The sequence below is a fragment of the Candoia aspera genome, chromosome 6, assembly GCF_035149785.1.
Source record: "Candoia aspera isolate rCanAsp1 chromosome 6, rCanAsp1.hap2, whole genome shotgun sequence".
Lineage (NCBI taxonomy): Eukaryota > Metazoa > Chordata > Lepidosauria > Squamata > Boidae > Candoia > Candoia aspera.
In genome coordinates, this window is record NC_086158.1 from 82,504,835 (window position 1) to 82,532,272 (window position 27,438).

Below are 27,438 nucleotides of genomic sequence, written 5' to 3' on the forward strand. Positions count from 1 at the left end.
TCTTTTATAGTTATCTGGATTTATAGTTATCTATAAAGAACATGGTAATTCAATAAGGCCATTTTCATATAATTCCCACAGTGGAAAAAATGACCAGTTAACAATATGCACAGTATTGTATATATATTTTTAGACATCAGTGATTCAAAAAGCCATTCAATAAGTGTTGTGATTTCCCATATTAACATCTGTTCCTAAGCCCAGTCATAAAATCAACCATCTGGGAAGTTCAGACTAAATTCACACTATGCTTATAATATAGTGGCTGAGATGTTGTTTATAGTACAACTATTAAACATTGAATCCAAGGCAAAAATATGTCATCTCATTATTTCATATTGTAGCCTGATTGCAGTTCCTTATGGTCTCCTAGCACCTTCTAGCATTTCTCAGCCATCATGGAGGTGGGTGTAAAGCCTGTCCTCATTGTTGCTATTTCAGCACAACAATGGCTAGAGATTGCTTGAAGATGCTTTAATTCACAATTGGGCATACTGCTTATATCACAGCAAACTTTTCCAAGATGGTTTGAAGGGAGGAGACTACTGAACTATATTTCTTGGTCAAATCATCAGACAATCACCTCATTCTGGATTTTATATTCACCATTCAAACAGCAATCCATAATCCTTACTTATATGTGTAATTCAAGAGATCAGTGAAATTCAGTAGATTAATCTTGTATTGCATTGAGGTCATTCCCTAACTTGGTTTGTTTCTGTTGGACCTATATGATCTCAGAGTGAGTTGAGAAGGTAGCTATAACAAGAAACACTGAGTGCAAAAAACAGACAGCACAAGTTAAGTATTTGTTAAGCTATGAAACAACCCAAATTCGTGATTAGGAAATACAGTCATGATCAGTGAAATAAAATTCAATAACCAAGCACAAACACTGTGAGCTGATTTAGATATGCACTGTTTCTTGGTTGCAACACAAAAAGATAATATAAATAAACCATCCAAAATCATATATGGCAGATTGAAATTTTGTGCCCCTTCAAAACCAATACAACACTTTCATAACCAGCATTAGATAAGAATGTAATGGTAGAGGGGAGAGGTCATAATAACAGTCTGTGGGTATTGCTTCAAATTAGAGATGGGAGATTATGCTTTTGAATGTGGTCTTACACTGTTTTTGTTAGGCATACCTTGTTTATAATGAATAAAATCTCTATGACCACTAGATGGGAGCAATGAGTTAGTGTTTTGGTGTCTGTGCACCATCTCATGGTCATCTGTAATACTGCAACCACAGTACAGTAACATATTTATGTTCTAAATATCCCTGGCCAAGAGAAAGCTAGTACAGTCGAGAAGAGTTTGGGAAATCATTTAACATTCCCCAAAATTTTGAAATGAATTTCCAGAAATCTGTTGGATCCATTTGTGAAGTATAGTTTTCCATTTTAATTCCACAACAGCAGTTCTGCCCATTCCTAACTATAGTCCTTTTCCATTATTCCAGAGACCAACACCTGTTTCTACACACACAGCACTGTTCTTAAAAATAAATAAATTGTTGTTTTAAATAAATCTAATAGTATACTGTAGAGCTGTTTAACAAAGACCAAGACCTAGTTTACAAATTCCACAGCACAAATCACTCTCTTCCTCTCTTCCCAATCTGCCAAACAAAGGGAAAGCTATTCCTGGGCAAAATCTGAATTTTAGCTCCAAGCAACCCCAACCAGGATGAGGAATGCTGGGGACTGTGTTTTAGCTCCATCCAGAGAGGTTCAAGTTTTCTACCTGAACATCCCCTTTAAAGATGGGTCCTAGAAAACATCCCTGCCATTTGTTCTTTTCCATGAACTTGAAACTTAACAAGCAGAACTCAGCATGCAAAATTGATTAAATAGCTTATTACCATTTCCCCCTTCGGTCCTGGTTGCCCCTGAAATAAAATAAAAAAGAAGTGAGTTTTGGTGTAAACCTTTCAAAACACTAAGATCAGAAACTATTTAGGCTTCTCCTGTTTATTCACCAGTGGAGAGGGGAGGAGAGATGTATTTTAAATATTGCTGCAAAAGGTTAATTTCTAACCTACAGAAAGTCTCATGGTCTTCTGCTCGCTGTTGCCCCTTTGTCTATGAACCCACCCAAGCTTATTTTCCTGGTCATTTTGAAATAAGCATCTAAAAAAATCTTCTGGACAGAAATGTGGGGCTAGGGTCAATGGGGGTGGGGGTGTCAACGGCCAGAGGATAAGAATGAGAGCAAGGGAAAATCACTTACTGGTTTGCCATCCAAACCAATTGGACCCTAAAAGAAAGAGGGAGAGAAGGGTGGGTGGGTGAGGAGAGAGACAGTAATCAATTGATTTAAATAGCAAGGATTTCTTTTTTCAGCATGTTTTTGTCTTGTCATGACGGCCCATCACCTTGATTATGCAATGTTGGGGCCCGAGATATAAATATGTCAAAAACAGAAGAAAAAAAAAGGAAGTCAACATTTAAAATATGCATGGGTGTAGATTTTATAGAAATAGAGTCTTCCACTATAATTCAACACATGATTATTAGTATGCAAGTCCCCTGCATTTGATGGTTGAACTACATGTGAGGTTATGACCATAGTGAGTTTTGTGATATTTTACTACGGATGAAAATGGATCATTTGATCTGGTACTAAACTGCTAAGTTTTAGCTTCCATGAACTAAAATTTCCTTGGGTTATTATTATTTTAACACTGCAGTTGGTACATATAGCGAGAATTGTGGGAAGGGGAACTAGTGACAAAGTGTGTCATTACATCTTGGTAGATGTGGCATGAAGTATGTTATTGCATTAAATGTCCGCCCACAAGTACATAAGGGCAGGATTTGTATTGTGATGTCACCGTTGGGTATCATCACTTTTCCATCTTTGGGGCTTGCTGCAAAGGCACATGTACAGCACCTCATATAACAATTGTAACTCTAGCACAGCTTTTCACATGAAAGGAAGAATTAGAACACAGACCTTGAAGCCTTTGTGGAACATTTAAAGGCGCCAGTCCTTATTCATTTCCCTACCCCACCAAATCCTACTGAAGAGGATTGAAATGTATTGAAACTGTTTCAACTTGTTGATCACTTAATTGTAAAACAGAAAATAGCATTTTTCCCCTAAATTGCCAAATATCTTTGAACTTTCTTCGCAGAAAGAAAGGCAGTGATTTCACTGCATTAGCGTAATTTCAGGTATGTTCTCTGTTGAAAAAGTCACAAGACCTCAAAAAGAAAATTGAAGAGAAAGGGAGATGTAGAAAGTTTTATATGGGTTTTTTTAAAGAAGGAATAGTATTCTGTTATCTAGGTTTCTTACTTCAAAGCCAAGTAAGTTGTGTTTGGACTACATCTGAATTGCAGTCTTTATCAGAATCTGTACCAGGCCAAAATGGGTATGATCAAAAACAAAGATGGCAAGGACCTAACAGAAGAAGAAGAGATCAAGAAAAGGTGGCAAGAATATGCAGAAGACCTGTATAGGAAGGATAACAATATCGGGGATAGCTTTGATGGTGTGGTCAGTGAGCTAGAGCCAGACATCCTGAAGAGTGAGGTTGAGTGGGCCTTAAGAAGCATTGCTAATAACAAGGCAGCAGGAGATGACGGCATCCCAGCTGAACTGTTCAAAATCTTGCAAGATGATGCTGTCAAGGTAATGCATGCTATATGCCAGCAAATTTGGAAAACACAAGAATGGCCATCAGACTGGAAAAAATCAACTTATATCCTCATACCAAAAAAGGGAAACACTAAAGAATGTTCAAACTATCGAACAGTGGCACTCATTTCACATGCCAGTAAGGTAATGCTCAAGATCCTGCAAGGTAGACTTCAGCAATTCATGGAGCGAGAATTGCCAGATGCACAAGCTGGGTTTAGAAAAGGCAGAGGAACTAGGGACCAAATTGCCAATATCCGCTGGATAATGGAAAAAGCCAGGGAGTTTCAGAAAAACATCTATTTTTATTGACTATTCTAAAGCCTTTGACTGTGTGGACCATAACAAATTGTGTCAAGTTCTTAGTGGTATGGGGATACCTAGTCATCTTGTATGCCTCCTGAGGAATCTGTATGACGACCAAGTAGCAACAGTAAGAACAGACCACGGAACAACGGACTGGCTTAAGATTGGGAAAGGAGTATGGCAGGGCTGTATACTCTCACCCTACCTATTCAACTTGTATGCAGAACACACCATGCGACATGCTGGGCTTGAGGAATCCAAGGCTGGAGTTAAAATCGCTGGAAGAAACATGAACAATCTCAGATATGCAGATGATACCACTTTGATGGCTGAAAGCGAAGAGGAACTGAGGAGCCTTATGATGAAGGTGAAAGAAGAAAGTGCAAAAGCTGGCTTGCAGCTAAACCTCAAAAAAGCCAAGATTATGGCAACCAGCTTGATTGATAACTGGCAAATAGAGGGAGAAAATGTAGAAGTAGTGAAAGACTTTGTATTTCTAGGTGCGAAGATCACTGCAGATGCTGACTGTAGTCAGGAAATCAGAAGACGCTTAATCCTTGGAAGAAGAGCAATGACAAATCTCGATAAAATAGTTAAGAGCAGAGACATCACACTGACAACAAAGGTCCACATAGTTAAAGCAATGGTGTTCCCCGTAGTAACATATGGCTGCGAGAGCTGGACCATAAGGAAGGCTGAGAGAAGGAAGATCGATGCTTTTGAACTGTGGTGTTGGAGGAAAATTCTGAGAGTGCCTTGGACTGCAAGAAGATCAAACCAGTCCATACTGCACGAAATAAAGCCAGACTGCTCACTTGAGGGAATGATATTAAAGGCAAAACTGAAATACTTTGGCCACATAATGAGAAGACAGGACACCCTGGAGAAGACGCTGATGCTAGGGAGAGTGGAGGGCAAAAGGAAGAGGGGCCGACCAAGGGCAAGGTGGATGGATGATATTCTAGAGGTGACGGACTCGTCCCTGGGGGAGCTGGGGGTGTTGACGACCGACAGAAAGCTCTGGCGTGGGCTGGTCCATGAAGTCACGAAGAGTCGGAAGCGACTAAACGAATAAACAACAACAATCAGAATCTGTAGATAACATCAACAATAGGCTGATTGATTGCTCCAGAATAAGCCCTTCAAATATGAGTAACTTAGGATCATTATGCATTATGGCCAACTATCTACTGGAATGCAGTAGAAAACCACAAGAATGTTAAGAAATTACTCTTATTTATTTCTTCCTACATTTCTTTTCCCAGTTTTCTTTCCCTGCTGCTGTTAATTTCCAGTCTGATCAGTTCACTTATAAATTGGTGTGACATGGCAGGCAGGTGCATTCCCAAATGCTTTCTTATTCTTCTTTCTTATTGGACTTCATTGGATTAGAGTTTCAGTTCTGAGACATCATTTCATTGAGCATTGATCTATAACTCTTCTTTTCACTGACAGAACTGAAAGTTAAGCCAAACGATTTATGCATTTTTGCAGCTGGTTTGAGCTTATAGCATTTATTTTGTTGAATTATTGTGGAAGGAAATATCCAAGAATAATGTCACTAGTTACCCTTATTGTAAAAATGAATAGGGGAATGCAAATCACCCCAGATCTGTTTCAGATATTGGATCTGGTTAAATGCATTGATTGAAACACTGAACCAGATCAATCCACACCAAATTATATTTTGCACATCAAACTGATATGTTCATTTGGGGTACGATTTGATTTGAAGAGATGATGCAATTGATTGCTTTTGAATCAAACAGTCAAATCTTGGAACAGACCAAAATGTTTGTTTTAATGTAAAAAAAGAACCCAATGTATTTTACATAGTATAATTTCATCTTGACCATTTTCAAACCAGTGCAGTAAGAATTGTTCAACAATTTATACTAAGGATCCTACTTACTGGGAACCCAGGAAAACCTCTTGTTCCAGGCTGACCCTGAATAAAATGAAGCAGAACAAGAAATTAGAAGGAATAAGTGAGGCTGTAGCATTTTTTACGATTTCACTTCCATTAAGCTTAAATTCCCTCTGCTCCATCATTAGCCAGATAAAATGGGTGCACTTGTTTTAGATTAACTCCTGATTATGGAGAACAAATTGTACAACTTAAAGCTATTTCAAAGATGACAGAATTTACTAAATAAAACAGAAAAATCCTAAACCACCTTATTTCATAGACTGCATTTGTTCGTCATTCCCAAAATAAATTTTATACTTGGGCATGGACATTAAAAATCCTTCTATTTTTCATTGGCCATTACACCTTACCTTTGTTTCTTTTTCCAAGTTATAGACAAACCTACTTAAATACAGTGTTCCCAATGTGGCTAATTTCTGCCCCTGAAATTGCTTCCATGCTCTTCTAGCAATATAGAAACCCTTCCTTCCACCCATGTGGTTCAGTTTCAGAACATATTTTCAAGCCACACAAATGATGGGTCTCTTAGAGGTTGAGCATTGCATACAGTATGTGGTTGTAAACACACCCTGGAGCCAAACTAAGTGGGTAGAAAATGTATTCCCCAATCAGTATAGAAGCAACAAATTGGACAAACCAAAACAAACAGATGTATGGTAGTCTGCAATATCAAATATCACTTGCTGATTCCATCACATCATCACAAAATCTCAAATATAGCATCCAGAGATAGGCAACCTAGTGACTTCTAGTTGACGTTTTGGACTTCAACTGCCTTTTGCCTCAGAAAACAGGGCCAATGGCAAGGGATTTGGGGAGATGTAAACTCTTGGAAGGCCCTAGGTTGTCTACCCCTGCATCTATGTATGTTGTGATGAACTTGGTTGGTGCAGATGTTCACTGGAACATATCCAAACAGCTTACCATATGAAGCATTATCTGTTAATTCCAAAAATACGGACTTCTCTGGGTATGACCAAAGTGACTTGGGCCTAACCTTGGAAACAGGCAGAATTTGGGCAAAGCTAATTCAGCTGCACAGGACTTACCAAGTACTGGATGAAGCCAATGGGTGAAGCCAATGAAGCCAAACAAACAATACCTTTAGGAAACCCTTTTCTAATTAGAAATATTTTCAGGACCACCTATTGTGTACTTGAAGAAACACAGTTTTAAAGGAATGATAGAACATAGGCAGCCCAGTACTGTATGAAATGGCCATCAAAGTCAGAGAACAGGGGGCAGGAAGGAGAGGGAACTCACTGCCAGAACATACACCAGCTAATTGGAATGATGGCATTTGTGTGAGAGAATGAAATGCGGCAGGTCAATCAGTTTGCCCTGTTCCAACAGCATTGAGGGAGGGGGGGGGGAGTGGGAGGGACTACTTTTGAAGTGGAACAAGGGAACACAGGTAGAGGTCACCTCTGCAGGCTGGGAGAGACTGAGGGCAATTTCATCTCTTCCTACCCTCCCAAAATGGTACCTGACGATCCTCAAGGTGGGGCAAACAGGAAGTACAGATCAGCCCCAGGTCTCAGTGTTTTATAAGGTCTATAGGATGGAGAAGGGAGCCAATTGTCAGTTGAAGGAGGGAAGCAGAATGGATACAGAGAAGGAAAAGACTTACTGTATTTAAGCCCACAGCTGGCTCATGCCAAATGGCTCTTGAGGAGGGACTTTCTCATTCACATTCACAAAGCATTAATTTGCCAGGATACTACCTGCCTATCAGCCCCTAAGGATGCTACCTAGTATTCCAGCATCTCTATATCCTTTTTCCAGGTAGGGAAAACAGACGTCTATCATAGCATGGGCCTGGACCCATGCCCCATTTTTATGTATGGCTGTCTAAGGAATATCTTCTATTTGGATTTAAAGACTTCTCTGAAACAGGTTCATCTTCAATTGACCACAAGGCCGTGGATATGTAGTTTTCTTGTCAGTGGTTTGGAAACGGCTTGCTATTGTTTTCTTCTGGGATTTATTTTTTTCCTGGATTAAATGTAAAGCACTAGAAAAGTTGTCCATCATAGTCAGCACCACGGTTCGATGGAATAGGGTGCACACAATGTTAGCAAGTCATAATATTTTCCCTCCTTGGTGAGTTGAAGCAAATAAAATTATACCAATGATTTCTAAATTTGCATCTGTATATGCAAAGTTGTGTACTTTTTTGACCTCCTTTTCATTGATGCATAAATAGCCAGCCTTAATCTAAGACCCATGAAGAGCCAATGTGAAGGAGATGAAAAAGAAAGCAGGCCTATGCAGGATTGCATCTAATGCTTAATTCCTCTTCCAGTGTTCTTCAGCTACTCTTGTTTTGCATAAATGATGGAAAATGAAGAGACCCAGGCAGAGGGCTTGTTCTGAACCCTAGCCAATTTGTTTGAACTTTCTGAATCAATTACATATGTGTCACAACTTCAAGCTTGCTCACCCCAGTATTTTTGGTGTAGTTTGCAGCACCTGGGGTCATTTTAGAACAGTGTTTCTCAACCTTAGCAACTTTAAGACATGTGGACTTCAACTCCCAGAATTCCCCAGCCAGCATACATAGGACTCCTCACTCCTAGTCCACTTTAACAACTTCATGGTATTTGTTCTCACAAATACTCTCTCTCTCTCTCTCTCTCTCTCTTTCTCATCTCTCTCCGTCTACCATAATATCATTTGTGACAAAGTTTATCTCTGACACACATGTGTAAAAATATGCTTTTCTGGGATTTAGACAGCTTTTTTGTATTTTTAATTATGTTTGGGCGATGTCACCATATTGTATATTAGTGGCTGTATCATTTGATTTGCTCAGACTACTGTAAGTATACCCTACGGGGATGTAAAATCCCTTTGGTTTTTGGTTTTTGTATGGCCTGGTGTTTGAAGTTGGACAGCAGCATTCTGTCTGAACAGCCCTTTGATGGGTGGTACCACATTCAAACCACAGGCACTTCTATCATAAGCACTCATGCATTGGTTTGCTGTTCTATTGTTTTAATTGATATTGTCATGTTTGCTGTGTATATGTTTTAATTGTTACAAAATTTTTATTGCCAGGTTTGGACATGACACCTAATTACAATAAAATGATTTGCATTAGCTTCAGGCTTCTGCAGTCTTTTTCTTTCCTCAATTTGTTCTTTTACTTGGGTGCAGAAAAACCAGAATATATTACTGCTTCTGAATTAAATGAAGTTCCTTGATGCATCCAAACTAGCTTTATTTACAAGCCAATTATTATGCAAATAGTTTAAAAATATAATGAGCAATGTATGACTTATTTACATGCTGAAAATTGTTCTGAAAATATGGTAGTAAATAATGGTCATTAATTATTCCCAGATTTACAAATATGGCTTTGAACAAGTTGATAATGTTTGCCACAGCTGTTCAATAAAATGTTGAGGATTCCCCACTGTGTGCTTGGGAGGTTGTTTCCTACTGAGCAAGCAAAGGCTGTTGGAGAGATAGTAGAGGGAATATAAGGCAGCCAGTCTGAAAGAGCAAGCTCACAGTGTGAGCAATCAGGTAGACCTAACAGGAATGGGGCAGTGGAATTCAGCAGAGGAATATAAAGGGGTCTTCCCTAACAAATTTTCCAAGTGTATCACATGTACTTGATTAATCTGAGAGCCCCAGAAGGAAATAAGAAACAAAAACCTTTCTATTGGTGGAGCAAACGTCAAAAAAATGAAGTAAAGATGAACGGACATGACTCTGGGGTTGTGACTTGTAATGCTTTTAATATGTTTGCATTTCTGTCTGACAACAATATGGCAAATATTTTCAGGAAATGAAAAATGTAATGGTAAAAAAAAGGTAAAAGGATTACAGCAACCAGAGCCAAACTTCTGCTTCTAAAAAGCAACAAGGATTTATTTGTTATGTGCTTTTTTATAGTTTTATAATTTTGAATTATGACTGTTTTATATGTACTTTTGGGGGGAGGGTTCTTTAATTAAGTGTTGTACACTGCCCAGAGTCACTTTCTTGTGAGATGGGCGGCTATACAAATATGATAAATAAATAAATAATGCTAAGCAAAGGAGGTACAAACACCGAGTACAATCCTCTGCTCTGTAGGCCAGAGAATCAAGCCCAAAGGATGAGAATAACAGCCCAAACAAGAACATATTGTATACTGCTGGAACTCAGAAACTGCTTACAGACTGTTAGTCTCCAGGGAAGGCATAGAGGAAGCAGGATGAATAGGATATGAGAGGCAGAGCCTGGAAGAGAAGTAATGCAACTGTTACCTGCAAGAGAACATAGAAGACAGCAGTTGGTGACTCCATAAGGGGAGAAACAGGCTCACAAATTGTGCATTTTCCTGGGAGAATGAAGAATGGTGTCCTTTCCATCTCACTCATGGGGACAAATGATACTGCTAGGAACAGCCACATCAGAGCACCTGCTGTGTTGTTTTGGACTTTAAAGTTCTAGGAAGGAAGTTGAAGAAACTGAGCTTAGGTGTCTTTCCAAATATCCTTTCAGTCCATGGAAAAAGACTGGAAAATGAAAGAAGAATGTTGCAGGAAATGATGTCAATGGGAGAGGTTCAGTTTCTGAGACCATGGTCTGTATTGCCTGAGTGATGGATTGCTTACATGAGATGTTTTACATTTCCCAAAGATAGAGAAGACTGTGTGTGACAGAAATATGGACAGAAGGGCTATAAACTGAATCCTGTGAAAAATGGACCTGAAAATCTAAAAGTAAGAATTTCAAATAAGTACTAAGCATGAAAAAATAAGTAACTAAACTGGTGGCCATTAAATCACTGAAATATTGAATATTGATTTATAAAGTTAGCAACTTTCATTGCCTATAAACCAACATTTAAAGTATGGGAAAGCAAGATGAGTTTGTACTCTTGCAACAGAAGGCCAATGCATGATTTAGTTTATATAATTGAGACCTGGTAGGATGATTCTCATGATTGGACTAGAACAACTAAAGGATGTTACTTGTTCAAAAGGAACAGAAACAATAGGGAGGAGGAGCTTTATTATATGTTAATATATTATTATTATTATTATTATTATTATTATCATTATTATTATTATTATTATTTAAGATCTCCAGAAAGGAGAGAAAGGAAGACCCATCTTGAAAATAAGGTTTCAACTTCAAGACATTTGTTTCAGGTTCAAAACCGAACAACCTTACCAGAAGTATCCTGATGCTATTCTGGCCATTGCTAAGGTCAAGACAACCCTGCTGTCTAAGGGTGTGTTAGTACACAGCATATACCTCCTAGCTGGTGAGGTGCAGGCAACAAACTGTTGGCTTACCAAGTAGTCTCTAGAGTAAAGATCCTAGTTCGCATAGAATAGGCTTAGCATGTTTGGGGTAAAGCTTGTCTCTGTTGCATTGTACAAATGTGTCAAAATGGATTGATATAATCCTAACTGTTACTGGGGAATGATGCGCATGCCGTGAATATGACTACAGCTGGTAAAAAGGTAAAGGTTTCCCTTGATGTAAAGTCCAGTCGTGTCCGACTCTAGGGGGCGGTGCTCATCTCCGTTTCAAAGCCTTGGAGCCGGCGTTGTCCATAGGACACTTCCGGGTCATGTGGCCAGCATGACTCACGGAACGCCGTTACCTTCCCGCCGAAGCGGTACCAATTAATCTACTCACATTTGCATGTTTTCGAACTGCTTGGTGTGCAGGAGCTGGGACAAGCAACGGGAGCTCACCCCGCCGCGCGGTTTCGAACCGCCGACCTTCCGATCGACAGCTCAGCGGTTTAACCCGCAGCGCCACCGCGTCCCTCGACAGCTGGTAACCTATTCTAATTTTACTCTATCTTTCAAAACACTATTATGTGAAAGCCTTGATTGACCCAAAACATGATGGGCAGAGGACATCACTATCTGTGGACCCAACCTGCTGATGACCATGGCATATGGAAGACTACAGCTTGAAACGTAAGAGGAATAAATGTTTTAAAAAATAGATATATTGTATGTCTGTGACACTAAGAGAAAGGGGAAGAATGTAATGGATCTGAAAGAAAGTCTGATCTTGCAAAGTGGAATTGATGAATGCACACAGGGAATTTAAGGTGCAGTTTTAATTACGTAAGAAAAAGCTAAAATATGTGTCAGAACATGGGAATGAGTGCCATCTTGACTGTTCCACAAATTATATAGAAACATCAGTAATATATCTAAGAGTGGAATTGAAAGGAATGCTATCAATATTAGTTTCCAAGGGGGAAAAATAACGGGAAGGAAGTCAAATGCTACGAGAGTGCTGAAAACTGGAAAGGCTGCAGATGTACTATAAGTGAATAACTGGCGAAATGTTTAAATGTTGTGGTTTGATTATTGAAAGGCTGTGTGACTTGATGAGTCCCTGGGAGAGAAAGAGAGATGACACATTTAGAGAACAAAAGGCAATATATCAGTAGGTGTATAGTCATGGGTGGAAGCAAATATGGTTTGCAGGGATAAAAAGGTATGGAGAAATATAGTGAAGAGTGTTGATATAAACTAGATACATCTATTCATCTATCTATCTATCTTTATTTATATTTTCATTTGTTAATCTAAGAAAATAGGAGAGATAGGTATGGATAGTGATATAGATAAAGTTGCTGGAAGAAACCAGGGTGGGGATCCAGGTAGTACTGTAACAAGATTCATCTCATCCATGTGGCTGGCTTCAAATGATATACAGTACATAAAATATAAACTCAAAACATGTAAGTGTCTCAGGGATATTGTTCACCAGAAATGTCTCAGGTCCAGGCTATACTAAAAAGAGTGGCCTGTGCAAATCTCACATTCACATAGATGGAGCCAATGAAGGCAAACATCCAGCTCATTCTGTGTCTATTTTTCCCTTTTCATTTCCAGTGACATTCACTCTCCAGGAACATTAAGATTAAGATGCAACCAGCAAGAATTCTGACACATAACTTCAGTTTTCATAAAGAACTTGGAAAAACTGTCCAACCCATAGTTTATTAATAGCTCCTATGTACAATTATTCCCTATTTAGAAGCTAATGGCTTCTGTACTTTTTATAAATAGGGAATAATTGTACATAAGAGAACTATTAATTAGTATGTTGCTAATTACTGATTACTTCTTTTCTGTGCCTTGCATAATATTGATTACTCTGAAAGGGAGCAGGAAAATCCATATGCATGAATGTATGTATGTTTGTTTCCATGCATGCACGTAGAAACATTTTGAGCTTGAAGTGGGCCCCTGTCAAGTTCAGAGCACAGCCAGAATCTTTGCTGGAACATTTCTGCTAAGTTCAGGACAGCTGTTTTAAACTTAAAACAGGGTCATGACACCAGAAAACTAGAACATGGCTGTTCAGCCCAAAAGCTCATCACTGCTTGATTAAAACAGAGTGTTTCAAATTAGAAATGCTTTGCACACCAGAACAAAGCAGTGATTACTAAAAACCGTTCTTGTCATAGTCATAAAAAAATACTATAGTAGGTTGTACAAATGCTCTACCTAATATATCTTGCTCAATATCCTGCAAAACATTTAATGAAGTACCCTATGTCTTTCCAGTCACAGTAGTAAGCTACTTAATTAAGGATGCGATAACATGTCTACTATATAGATCCACAGGCTTAAAAACAAGAGTATTAATCAGCGGTCCTTCCTCAAAATTGGTGAGATATCAAGTAGGATACCACGTGATATCTATCACACCTAAGCCTGGTACTTTTTAACATTTCCATTAATGATGTGGATGAAAAGGTGGAGATGACAACAAAGATCTTACAATAACTGAACATAGATCAGCGATGTGATGTGGCTGTAAAAAGGCAAAGTAATGTTAGGCTGTATAAATGCAAGAATAGCTTTGAAATCATGAGAGATAATAATTCCATTATATTTGTACTGGGCGGATGACTCCACTTTAAATACCATGTCAGTTCTGGGCACATTTTAAGTGACTTAAACTACAAGTGGAAAGAAGGGCAGTGAGGATGATCAGAGAACAGTATATCAAGTCTTACAAGGAGAGTCTCGGGGAACTGGGTATGTTCAGCTTCGAGACAGGATGACTGAAATGGGATATAACAGCACTTTTAAAATACCTGGTGTGTCACTCAGAAGAAAATCAAAGCCTGTTCTTTTTCATCACAAAGTGCAAGGCAGGGCACGATAGCCTTATGTTACCTGAAAGCAGAATCTTGTTGACGTTAGGAAAAACGTATTTAATGGTATGAACAGAACCAATTGGCAAAAGAGATGGTGAGTTGGTATGTTCAGATAGCTGATAGACAGACGGTACAATCATCTGTCAGGGATGCTTTATTCTGGATTCCTGTACCAAGCAGAAATTTGGATTTGATAGCTTTAAGCAGTTTCTTCCAACTCCAGGATTTCATGAGAAAGTTTGAGACAAGGGAAGTGTCAAATCTTTCCTTTTGAAAACTTAGGACACTCTAAGATTGTGCTCCGGTCCTAGCTGAGATGATTATTTTTTTTACTACAGTTTCTATCTTCTATCTAATAGAAGTTGCATTCAGAACAAAATGATGTCTCACGTGGTAAAGCTAAATATTTCTTGTACTTAACGGTTAATTCTTAATAAGAATAACTTATTAAAAAGAATACTTGCACTTAGATAAGTTCACATCTATACCCAAGTTACAAGGATTCTATAGCCTAGTTTTCATGGGAAAGAGACCCTTTTTTCGGTTGCATTGGTAAATTTTTTGAAGTTAGAAACTCCAACAGACATTACAAATGATGTTAAAGGTCCTACTATATTAAAATCATTTTAATGGTCCAAGTGGCCTCAAGGTCAGCAGCATTCACAGGGGCTGTCAAAAAATCCAAGATGGCGGTTGCAGCAATGCAACTGAAGCCCCACCCCTTTTGTATATGGATCAATGGTGCTGTCTCCATATCCGAGGTTGATCTTCATTATAGTTCTTTTCTAACCTTCTATCTTTAGACAATCTTTACTGTGTTGATTTACCTGCCATCAGATCTTGAACCTCAGCAGAGCATTCTGGGGCATTTTATAGGATAAGATGGCCACTTAATTTACCACATTACTTCAGATCTCTTGCATGTTACAGGAGAAGAGTGATAAAAATGGACATGCTCTCTTTGTGGGAATCATGTCTGCCAAATGCTTCTTTGAAAATTTTTTCTTAAGCTTCCAAGGCACCTTAGAATTGTTTCCTGCATACTTAAAAGCAATTGCTGCATGGAACATACAGTACATTTCCACTTACAAAAAACATTGTACAAGCCATCAAGTTAAGATCTAAATCTCCTTTGAAAAAGTCTCAAATTGACCTAATTGACTTTTTAAAAAAATACTGAATGCTAGGATGACTGGAGCACTTTACTTCTTTTTTTTTTTAAAGAATAATTCAGTCATATTTGCTTTGATGGAATACATAAAACCACCTAGAGCTGTTGGTGAGGCACCAAAGGAGATGCCCTGCAATAAATTCAGTGCTCTGTCCATTACCTAGCTTAGAAAGAAAGGAAAATCTGATCTCTTTTTTACCATTCCTATGGCTAAGAAAAGAATGCACAAGGTAACTCGGAAAGGGTGCAGCTTGGCCTCGGATACCTTCTTAGGCAGGAGACAATAAAAAGGCCAGAGCAAAAGTTCAGGCATTACAGATTCCCAGAAGCCTTGTGCTTTCCCTTCCTCAAACGTCCGTAATAGAATTGTGGGAACTGCCAAATTGTAGAGAGGGCCTGTTTCTGCCATGCTGAGCAAGCTGCTTTGCTGAAGCCAAAAAACCCCAAGTAATATTGACTAGCTGAAAAGCTCTGGATCTGCAAGTGCTCACCTCCCTTTGCTTCCAAAAAAAAAAAAAAACCATCTGGAAACTATTTGCCATCGTGCATCTGTCCAAAGCATGCTATCATTCAGCCCCCTTGCTTTTCTTTGCTATCAAGATGCTCCTTAATGCTTATCACCAGCCTACCATTAAGCTAAATAATTTCTGCAATCAATTCGCGGATTGAGAAAAGAACATTTTCCCCTGTCCTTCCTAGTACCGATAATACAGACACAATGCATGCCTTTTTCAGTCACAGCCCTGAACTATTTTGCTTTCCAGTAGATTTTTCCCAGTACAACTTAGAAAAAGTGTTCTCTAGAGAGTGGTCTCAAATTCAAATTAAGTGGTTTTATCATTTTATGCAACAGGGTATCCAAGAATGGACTAGAAAAGGCAGGTCAGAAGTATCTTGTAGCCAGACTACTAAAAAGGAGGTGTGCTGGGAAAAATGGGAAGGCAGATGTAGCTAACATCCTAAACTGCCCACATCCTTTGCAGTTGTCCCGAATTCTCTGTGTCCTTCAATGCATGCGGAATTATCTTATGCATGTGCAATTTTCTCATGTGATGACTTTGAATTCTTTACTGTTACCAGCAGGTTGATTTTCTTCGTACTTTGCTGAAAAGCTGAGATTGCATAATTTGCCACATTGGGGTTGGTTTCTCTGTTTAGATCTAGGAAGATTTTCTTCCTTTTTAAACATAGGAGAGAAAAATGCCGACAAAATCATTTTAAGGTTTTGTGCTGAGACTGGTGCACTTTCTAACCACTATACTCTGCAATTTCAGTGTAAAAACAAACAGCCACTGGCGGAAACCGCATTATAATACAGACCCTTGGAAACAGACTCCAGCAGGATCTCTGGACTCCCTAACCTTTTCCTGTGATTCATCCACACCCTTTCAACATTAAGGGGAAATCATCAGAGGACACAGCAACTTACTGGGGGTCCGCGGGGACCAATGATGGACATGCCAGCCTCTCCTGGAGCTCCCTGCAGGGAGAAAGAGAATGTGTATGTAGAAAGGAAGATCAAAATCAAAATTAAAAAACAGGTTAGAGATTAATATTAAAAAAGAGGTAGAAAAAACAAGGAGACAATTATGAAGGTAAGCAATAAAGCCAAAGTGAGTATTTGGAGTAAAAAATTCAAGGGAACAAGAACAGAGGTCTGAAAGGAATTTGTGGCCAAGGAAATACTAAGAGGAAATGAAACATTTATATAAATGGGGATTAAAAAGAACAAGACACACACATATTCTTCATCATGATTAAAAGCATGTTTTAACTGCAGGTCCCCTGGCCTTTTCCAATCAAGACAGGGAGCCATTTTGGATCTATCCTGGAATCAGATCAAAGCACCACTCTGAGTTCCCTGGGAATGGAAAGTAATCTCACCTCATGGCTGTAAAAACTATTATTGGATGCCAAATTTATCTCATGTCCAGGGATCATTCTTCTCCATTGCAAAGCTGCCTTGCTTAATCTGAGGTTTAAGGGTAATTAAGAGGTAAGCTACCTGTGTTTTGTAAAGGGCTGTGGAATTTGCCTTGTCAAGCAATATATGTCCATGGGTGCACGCACTCAGAACATTTTTGTTGATCTGAGAACACAGTGCTTTACACTGTCTCTGTTTTTGACTACATAAATGATCTTACAGCAACGCCATACACCTTTGATTACATTTGTAGAATAGGGCTTTTTAAAAAAGTTATTCCTACAGGGTGTGAACTGCTGCAGCATAGCATCAGAAGTGGAAGAACCAAAATATCAGTTCTCCCCTTAGTACTTTTACAGTTTACTTCTGGTATTTAACTTTTCATGCTGTGTGCCTCCCACAAGCTCCCCAAATTTCTTTGAGATTAAGGTTGATTGATCATTATCTCTACATCTGCTCTTCTACTTAGTGTCTACCTAGGCTCCCTGGCCCTTGAACATTTCTCTGGTAACATGGGCTTACTTGCACACTTTTAAGTTAATGTAGAATCAAAGGGCTACAACTGTTTGTGATCAACTGTGAAAGCAAAGTTACAGGAAACAAATGGTGTGCATGTATGGTGGGGGTGGGGCGGGGATATGCATACTTCCCAACAAATGGCTCCATGTGCTACCAACCCAAATACATTGTACAGCTACTCTGTCTTTTCTCTACATTAACAGAACTGATTATTGTAGGAAAAAAGATGTGAGAAAGGAAAACACATGAGGATTAACATGAAAGTTTTCATAATATGGACCCCCTACCCTATCCCTACTCCACTAATAAAAATTCACAAATGAGGCCATGCCTTTTCATAAGAAAAGCCTCATATGGAAGCACTCTATAGGCTGCCCAAATGTTTTATAGACACAAATATTTGGAAAGATATTTGAAGAAGAGTTGGACAAACCTATATTTTTCTAACTAAGTGAACATTTGCTGACCATTCTGGAAAAAGTTTCATTTCAGGACATTTTTATTTCAGCTGGTGGACTTTACAGGCTGTATTCTGTTCAACTATTAGGGTAGCGCCCCAGCCCAATATGAGACACACTTACGTTAGCTAACTGGTGAAATGAAAGAGATCAAGCACCCCTCATTTTAGCTGTTTTGTTTTTTTAATCTGTTCAATCATGTCCGATTCTTGGCGACTGCCTGGACAAATCCCTGCAGTTTTCTTGGCAAGGTTTTTCAGAAGTGGTTTGCCATTGCCTCCTTCCTAGGGCTGAGAGAAAGTGCCTGGCCCAAGGCCACCCAGCTGGCTTTGTGCCTAAGGTGAGACTAGAGCTCACAGAATCCCAGTTTGTAGCCTGATGCCTTAACCACTATATCAAACTGGCTCTCATTTTAATATATTATGTAAAAAGGCCAATATATTTAAGGCCTAACTGGGGAATAAATTTCATCTTGTGCTTTGTATGATCTGAAAGCCATCAAGCCCTGCATCTAAAAACTGCTTTGTCCTTACACCTCACAGAAGGGGTGACAGTGGAATAAAGGATTCACTCCTGCCATTCATGTCAAAATGTTTTGGCTCTGATAGGGAAGGAATGGATACACAGTTCATTCTTAATAGGTGTAAAAGAAACACAACCATGGATTGAAAATAATATTTAAGGCTCCTCTCTCATTTGCTTCCCTCAATTATTTGATGAGGCTTTCCTCGCAGATGAAATATGAAATTTGCATCTGGGATTCTGTGAATCTGACTCAATCAATTGCATATGAGGTGGGGCTGTCTAGGACACAGCTGGTAGAGTTAACTACATTTCCATATGTCATTTTCCTGGACGCACCAAGCACAGCTGTTAGCTATGAAACCAGAAATAGTTCCAGAAAGTATCAGATAAGGCCAGTTGCAAATGGTGGGTTTACCTGATCATCAGAGCAAAGAAGTTTTGGCAATGTTAGTATAAATTATAGTAAACAAATCAAAATTTCTGAAGCCTTAGATCATCTGTGGGCTTTTTCAACAGAATATTAAAAAAAAAACCTCACTAAACCCTCTATTTCTTATCTGTATGTATTAATTTGTGTAAAATAAGCTGGCCTTTGTGTTTAATAATGGCCATTGGTAAAAGCATAAAGTCTTTTGGGGGCAGGTCCACGTAGTTTTCATAGCAACACTATGGAAATCACAACTTCATTCTGGAATGTCTTTCCAATTTCCTAGTCTAGCCTACAGCCCAGGGAATTTTACAGGGTATAGTCAGAAAAATCAAGATGGTGGCCATGACAGTATGGTTGAAGCTCCACATGTTTTTTTTTTTTTTCTGATGGTGTCCCACTCATGTGTTAAACTGGTCTAATCATGCCTAGCTTTTCAAGATCAGGGATGGCTAACTGCTTTCCTTCGTCTTGGCCCTGATTGAACAGCAATAATTTCTTGCTTGCTCGCATGCTTACAGGATTTGGGATAAATTGGGAAGGAAACCAGGCAAATCTCTGGTCCCGCAAGGCCAGGCCTACTTTTCAGGACAACCTCTCTCAGCCCCGGGGAGATGTGTTACTTGCTGCAATTTAATTCACAATGACAATCTGTCTGGTGGCAATGATCCACAGCTATTGACAAACCCTGTCTGAAGTGATGAGCTGGAAGAAGCTGACTCACCTTCTCTCCAAGTTGACCCTTGACTCCCTGGGCCACCATTTATATCAGTCGCAGCCACATGCAACAGGGTGAAGGGGGAGAGAAAGAGAGACACAAAACATAGGAGTCAGTGTTAAGGCACACTAAGCACAAATACACATACATGCCCAAAAAGAAAAATGGAAAAGAAAAGACAAACAATGAAACATGCATGGTTTAATGTTCACATACAAGCATGGTGAAGAGACCCTGCTTTTGACTTCCTCCCATCTAAATCACCTTCAAAAGTTCTTTTTTTTAATGTTGGCTCTCAGGAGCTTTATCAACCAGTTAAACAGAGAAAAAAGAAATCTTGTTTCTGAAATGTACTTTTTACATTAGAGGTGGGAAACAACATGACTGAATGTATATGTGTGTGTCCATTCTTATAGAGTTATTGTACTGTTACTGTTGTTGTTAGTCTGTCCAAAACCTGAAATTGCATGTGATCATACAGGAAACTAGAAATTGTGGAAGGAGAGCTATCCCTGGTATTGTCATATTAGCTGGGACTAGAGGAGTTACTTAAAGACTTCTGAAGAATACTAGATTGTGTAACTATATCCTCGAACAATTAGGAGACAGTGGTAGAGAGAAACAATAAACAAAGCAAACAGGTTGGGGTTCTTCCTTCTAATAACAAACACCTCTCTTCTGTTTATGCTGAGTATGACAGTGATGGAGAGAGCATAGTGGAAGAGCTCTCAGTTTGAGAATTCACACCTACGAAGGCTCTGTTTCACTTTTCAATTCTCATGGATCTCAGACAGGAAGACAAGGAAAGGCTACTGCCTGAGGCTTTCATGATAGTCTGCCAATCAGAGAAGAGACTACTAAGCTAAGTAGACCAGTGTTTCTCAACCTTGGGAACTTTAAGATGTGTGGAATTCTGGTTGGGGAATTCTGGAATTCTGGCAGTTGAAGTCCACACATCTTTAAGTTCCCAAGGTTGAGAAACACTGAAGTAGACTATTTTCATATACCAAAATATTCCTCTTAGAGTGTAGCCTCTCAGCTGTTGACCTTCCTGTGCTTCTTGTGCTATATCTTGTGGTGTGATGTTGCACAATAGAGAACCCACCATAGTACAACCTGTTGTGTAAGTAAGCCACCTCCATTGGGTTGCAACTGCAATAGCAACCCAATCAATATCTGGGAATAAGGTGAAGAGTCAGCTACCCACAACTGGAAAGCCGAGTGTGGGAGTGTGTGTTTGTAAAGGGTCCCAAGAAATCAGTTAATAATCTACCATGCGTCACCGTTTTTTGTTGGTGATGAGTGGATTTCACATGGTGAGGTCAAGTTGCAGAGGCAAGATACTTCCCTCTTGTGGTAGACCTGATGGTTTTAGCAGCATGCATTAGTAAGATCACATCTCCTTTCCTTGCCCCTTTAAAATAACATCAATGATATTGGAAGAATCAGTTCAGAAAAAGTGGGCTCCTTTATATTCATATCATTAAGAGATGCATAAAATAAATGTTCAATATTTTGCACAAAACATAAATCAGAATTATTCTGTAACTGACTAAAAGGATATTCACTGCCCTTGAGTTGATGGCGGTGGGTTAAATAGGGCATGGATGGATGGATGGATTGGACTGGATTTATAAATAGCTCAAGCCAGCTGTTCTAGATGGTGCCTAGAATTTCTATATGAGCATGCATGTAAGTGTATCTTTACTTTAAAACAGTCTTTCCTTGAAGTTCTTAGAAAATAAAGCTACTTAATATTTCCTTGAAATTCTTAGAGAATAAAACTACCAATCTGCTCTTGTACTTACTTCTTTTTGTAATCTTCAGTCTAAAAGCACTGACCTTTATTGGGCTTATACCCCTTAGTGTGCCCTCGGTGGATGTGAGCATTTGTTTGCCCTCTTCTTTCCCCGGGCAACCTTGCAAATATTTTGAATTTGTTATGGGATATTTCTGGGGAGGATGAGCATACTGTATGTAGTTTTATCAGACTCCCATCATGTGATCTGATCTTTTATTCTTTTTATGATTCTCATAGCTCAGGGTTGGATCCAGACTTAGTCATGCTTAGAGCAGATTCACTGCTCTGAATAAATTATGATGGAGCTCTCCTTAATTCTTTCCAATTTCTCCTACTTCTCAAGACCATCAATGAAGCTTTATCCATCTTGTTATTTCCCAGTGCATGTAGATGCACACAGAGTGTGTGGTGGATTTCCAATCATAACTATAAAAACTGAGTTCAATGCATCTTGAGTAAAAATGTCAGACCATTTTTGTAATAGTTTTTTGGTTACAAAAAGACATTAAAGTTTATTCTCCCAACTTTAGTATACATTAGAAACAGGAAGAAGGCTGATAGTGATGGCTGCATAATGTTCATTAAGAGCATAATTTCTTATGCACTTTTTCTCAATTCTTGAAAAGAGAGAAGAAATAAATACTTGGAAGCAACCCCTCTCTGCCTTCATTCATGTACCAAACCTGCTACTAAAATAAGTCTTCCAAAGAAATACTATATTCTGAAAGACTTTCTGCGACCTATGCTGATTCAGTTTCCATGTAATAAATTCCAGACTAGCACTGTTCATGATCTATCCAGGAATCATTGTATTTCTGAGCAAGAGAAAGATTTTAATTGCAATATTATATATATATATATATATTTGTACTTGTCATGAAATAAATACGAAAATAAATTAAGCCACAATTTTGTGCACACTTGAAGTCTTGGAGTAAGTTTTATCAAACTAATTAGAGATTATTTCTGAGTAGACATACTGCATATAGGACTATAGCGTCAGTAACTGAAATTTCCTCTGTCACATGGTATATAGATCAGTTTAGTAGCAGTTGATTTGGAAGCAGTAATAAGAGATAAAGGTAAGTGATTTAAGACTTACCGGTTGTCCACGGATCCCCATGGCTCCTTTGTCTCCCTAATAATTAATGCAAAATCAGAGGGTAATTGGCAATTGACCACATGTGATGATAAAAAGTGACACAAATTAACTTAAACATGAACATTTTGATAATTACTCTGATTACTTTGGATTTTATCCATATGAGTGGGTGTTTGGAAGACTGTGTATGTGTGTGTGTGTGTGTGTGTGTGTGTATATATATATATATGAATGAGTGATGGAGAACCACACTCACAGTACGAACACAATTTATTTATTTATTTATCTATCAAATTTGCCTTTGCCCATCTCCTTCCACTGGAAGGACTCTGGGTGGTTAAATTTGTACTTATAGAAGCAGCTTTTCAGAGGTCTGTAGCTTTTCAGTTTTTTCTCCTTTTTTAATGTTCCTGTAATAATTGGACCAATATTGAATACATTTATAACAACATGTTGAATAAAAATATTGAAAGGCATGTATCCAATGCCTTCTCAGTCATCTCACGTTATTGCACTCATTGGCTGCAACACTGGAAGATCCTTATCCACTGAGCATCTGGATAAAATCCCTTCCCATTTGTCTGCATATATTTGTAAGTGAGAGGGTTGCAGACTGGTTCTTAGTCTTTTTAGTAAATCTAAATATTTAGAGACTGGACTGGAATATTGTTATGTGGAACAGATATTTATATAACAAATCACATGGGTTTTGTTCGGAAACACTGCCAACATACAATCAAGCAAATCTTTGTAACCATAAGACTTACAAACATGCCATGCAAAGGAAGGAAGGAAGGAAGGAAGGAAGGAAGGAAGGAAGGGAGGGAGGGAGGGAGGGAGGGAGGGAGGGAGGGAGGGAGGGAGGGAGGGATGAGATGAGATTGAGGATGAGATGAGATGAGATCAGATCAGATCAGATCATGAGATGAGAGACAATTTGATTTCTGCATCTCAAAATACTACATGCTGGGCTCAAATGGAATTGCACTACACCTGCATCCCCACTTAGAGCATTAAGAACAAGCAATAGATGCTTATGAGAGCAGGGTGCTTATAAACATGATGACAAGAAATGCATTCATTTATGAATAAGGCTTATGACCTTATAGTAAAGTGGAATAAGATTCCTAGATTATCAATTCAACATTTCCTGTCTGATGACCTATCATGTTTCTATAATGTTTATCACCAAAGCAGCCAAATAGTATACAATATCATGAAAAAAAAATTAAAAAGGAAGGGCTATACTCTGCTTTCCTCTCTTAAGGTTTTCAGGGAATATATCCTGGGCTCTGTGCTGTTTGCTTGCTGGTTAGCATTTGTAAATCACCTATTTTATCTAAAGGTATGAATCATTGAACCAAACTATCCTTATCTTTTGGAGCAGAACAGTTACAAACTGGTTTAGGAAGCTGAGCACAGGGCCGCAACTAGGGTCTGTGTCACCCGGGGCAAACATGGATTCCGCGCCCATTTTGGCATCCCCCCCAGCGCTCATTTTGGCGCCCCACCAGCATGGCGCCCGGGGCACATGCCCCAGTTGCCCCCACCTAGTTGCGGCCCTGGCTGAGCATACTTTTGATCCTTAGTGATAGTAAAAATTATTATGTCAATAGACTCATGATATCATTAGAGCTTCATGTTGAATGTTTCTACTGTCAGGAAAAGAATTATCTTGGATTTATTGACTCTGGAGAAGACAGAGTAAAATACATGAGATAATGTAAACAAACATTAGGAAATAAACAATACAGCAAATTGTCTCTTAATATTTTATACTGAGACAGAGATTAAGGTATTGGATTAGGACCAATGGCAAGAGTGTTCAAACCCATTTGTAGCCATACTCATTTTAACAAAAACTAAAAATAGATATTTTTGTTTTAGCTTTTTATTACATATGTATTGTTTTATGTTCTGTTTATTATTTAGTACGCTCAGATCCTTCAGTTCCATGTCTTGTTTTTTAAGGGTTGTTACTGTATTGTTTCAGTTTGTCATATCCTCACTTTTGGATTAACCAATCAGTTGTGGTCATTTCCAAATCAGTCTGGATAGATGGGTGACCATATAAATTTGACCAATAAATAAATTAAAATAAGATAAATTGTGACATCCATATATTGTATAATAATGAACACCTTTCATAATTGATGAAGGACTTTTTAATTTACTATTTGAACCTGAGTGGGAAAGCTAAACTAGATATTGTGCTTTCACATAGACTTGGCATGAAAAATTATAGTCTGGTAGTTTTCCCAAGGTCCCTACTGCTTATCAAAAACCGCAACTTGGTTCTATTGTCATCTACACTATTGACTTTTGTGGGCTTATGTGAGTGAAAGAAATAACATGGCTGAGTCTAGTGATGAATCAGAAGGAAATGTAAGGGCAAACTTTCCCAAGGTAAAATAGCTGCATGATTGAGTTCAATAGTTGCTATTAGAAGATGGCCTTCCAGATGAGGTTTCTGTTGCACAATCACTCAGCCTTATTAATAGAGATTTTACAAGATATCCATCCATCCATCCATCCATCCATCCATCCATCTGTTCCTAATTTCTTTCAACTTTATTTCACCCAAATAGGTGAATCCATTATGGAGGGACTAAAATAAGTGGTACATGACCAACCTGGTGGACAATGATGGAAGGAGAAGGATATCTACAGTCTGTTGGAAGGAGTGACATTTCTTCCAGCATTGTGCAGGGATGCTATTGGCAAATGGTGGGTAAACAGGCATTCACAGAAGAGGCAAAAGGGGAGGGTGTATGATGGCATATGTGTCATGGCATCAGGATGTACATGATGTGACTTATATACTTGTATCAGACTTCACAATGCAAGTACTAAGTTGTCTCCTTTGTACAATAATATCATGGTGCTTGTGTCATCATTTTAACAAACCAGGCAGTATCTTGAATTGCTCTGGGCCAATTATATCACTGGGTCTAACTCTCTTGCAGCTGCTTCCATTGTGCTATATATGCAGCCTTTTCCATGCCTACCACCAAGGCCAAGGAAGTCCCTTGTTATCTGCCTATTGCTCAGTGGTAGAGCCATTTATGATTTTCTGTCCTAGTCCTTCAGCCACCTCAACTGATAAAAGCAAAGTGAATGGCGGCAAGCAATTGCATGCCTCAAAAACCACATAATTAGGAGGCTGTGCAAGGTGTCTATGCCGCAGCAAAGTGCATGCGTGCTTTTCTTTGCTGAAACAGAACATAGCTTCTTTGCTCCTCTCTGGAAGGCTAGCAGAACATGAAAGGAGAAAAAAATGAGTCTATATAATTTCTCTGATTTTTATGTATCTGTTTTTTGTACTACAGTGTTCCGAAGGATCCACACTGGCTTTCTGCCACAGGTAGAACATGAACCAAAAATTGCAAGGACTCAGAAGTTTCAGATTTCCCAGCAGTAAGACCTCCAAGTACCTCACTCGAGGAAGGTCACTTAGATAACAGAGCTGGGAAACTCCTCTAAGATGCTAAAATTAGATTTCCAGTCAACATACTCCCAGATGCAGTGCACATCTACAAAACTCAAAGATGGGGAATGTGTGAACCTCCAGATATTGCTAGACTCTAATTCCTATCAGTCTCATCCATTATGATCAGTGGTCAATGATTAGGTCCGTTGTAATCCAACATGACTGATAGGCTAAGGGTTTCTAAGTTCAGATATAAATCAAAGGCTGACCAATTCAAGGCAGCTTCTTTAATACTTAACCCTCCCATAAATATGATGGATAGGTTTTTATGATGCTGTCTGAATGTGGAGGCTGGCCTCTTGCCTCAAAGCAATTCTCCTGCAGTTTGGTTTGGACTAAACCCATCTTTTTGTTCATGGAATTTTATGACATAAGTTCCTAAAGAAAAAATAACCCAGACCACTTAACATCTAATTAACTGGCATCTCCTTACCACTTAGACAAAACAAATTTAATCTGTTTGATATCTAGTACAGTTTAACACATTTCTCTTCTTCTCTGATATTTTGACATTCTGTCTCTATGTGCTTCATGCCAACTTTTCTCCCTTCATCTCCTTTTGGGGGTGGGGGGAGGTAATGTCTTCCTGATGAATGCAGAAACTTCAAAAGATTGCCCACAAATCTGTATATATTTGGTTAGTCCTAATTAAAATATTGCTTGGTCACATGTTTATTCTCCATATGGATCATCCTAGTATCACTAAGTATATATTCCCACATGATAGGGTTTGTTCCAAGGTATCTGCAAATAATTTCCATATTTGAAATAATATTTGAACAGGCTTACAATAATTCACTAGCTGAATCTGGAAATGCTGAGAATCTGAAATTCTTGGCTTAGTGTTGTTCTGTCTTGCTATATTCTCAGATGTATATTCTTTTCACAAACACACCCTTTCTCTCCCGGAGCTGGTTTGGAGAAGCTAATCCATGTATGAAAACAGAAGTGCGGGAGGAAACACCCTGAGCACAATAAGTTCTTAGGAAAGTTATTTCTTTAAAAGGAAGTGAATGATCCTCAGCCAATGCTATGGCAGAACATCGTATTCTGGGGACCATTGTCTGATATTAAGCCCAATCTCTAAAATGTAACCCTCTTTACAACACATTTTTAACACCCTCATCCTAAATCTTCCTCACTATTTACAACTTGTAAGCCTGCAGTATGGATGGCAGGTGGCAAGAAAGGAAGAAAAGAGAAGAAAAATACAAAAAAAAGGGGTTGGGGGCGGATTTACCGGTAGCCCAGGTCTTCCTGTAGGACC

At 38.8% G+C, this 27,438-nt stretch overlaps 1 long non-coding RNA gene across 1 annotated transcript; it reads right to left on the reverse strand.

Moving 5' to 3' along the window:
• Positions 1-2,240: 2,240 nt before the first annotated feature.
• On the reverse strand, positions 2,241-27,438 carry LOC134499511 (uncharacterized). The gene is made up of 6 exons (XR_010068157.1): positions 27,412-27,438; positions 22,682-22,717; positions 19,785-19,811; positions 16,637-16,687; positions 5,873-5,908; positions 2,241-2,268 (listed from the first exon to the last, which is right to left on the reverse strand). It is a non-coding gene; the product is annotated as an uncharacterized LOC134499511 (long non-coding RNA).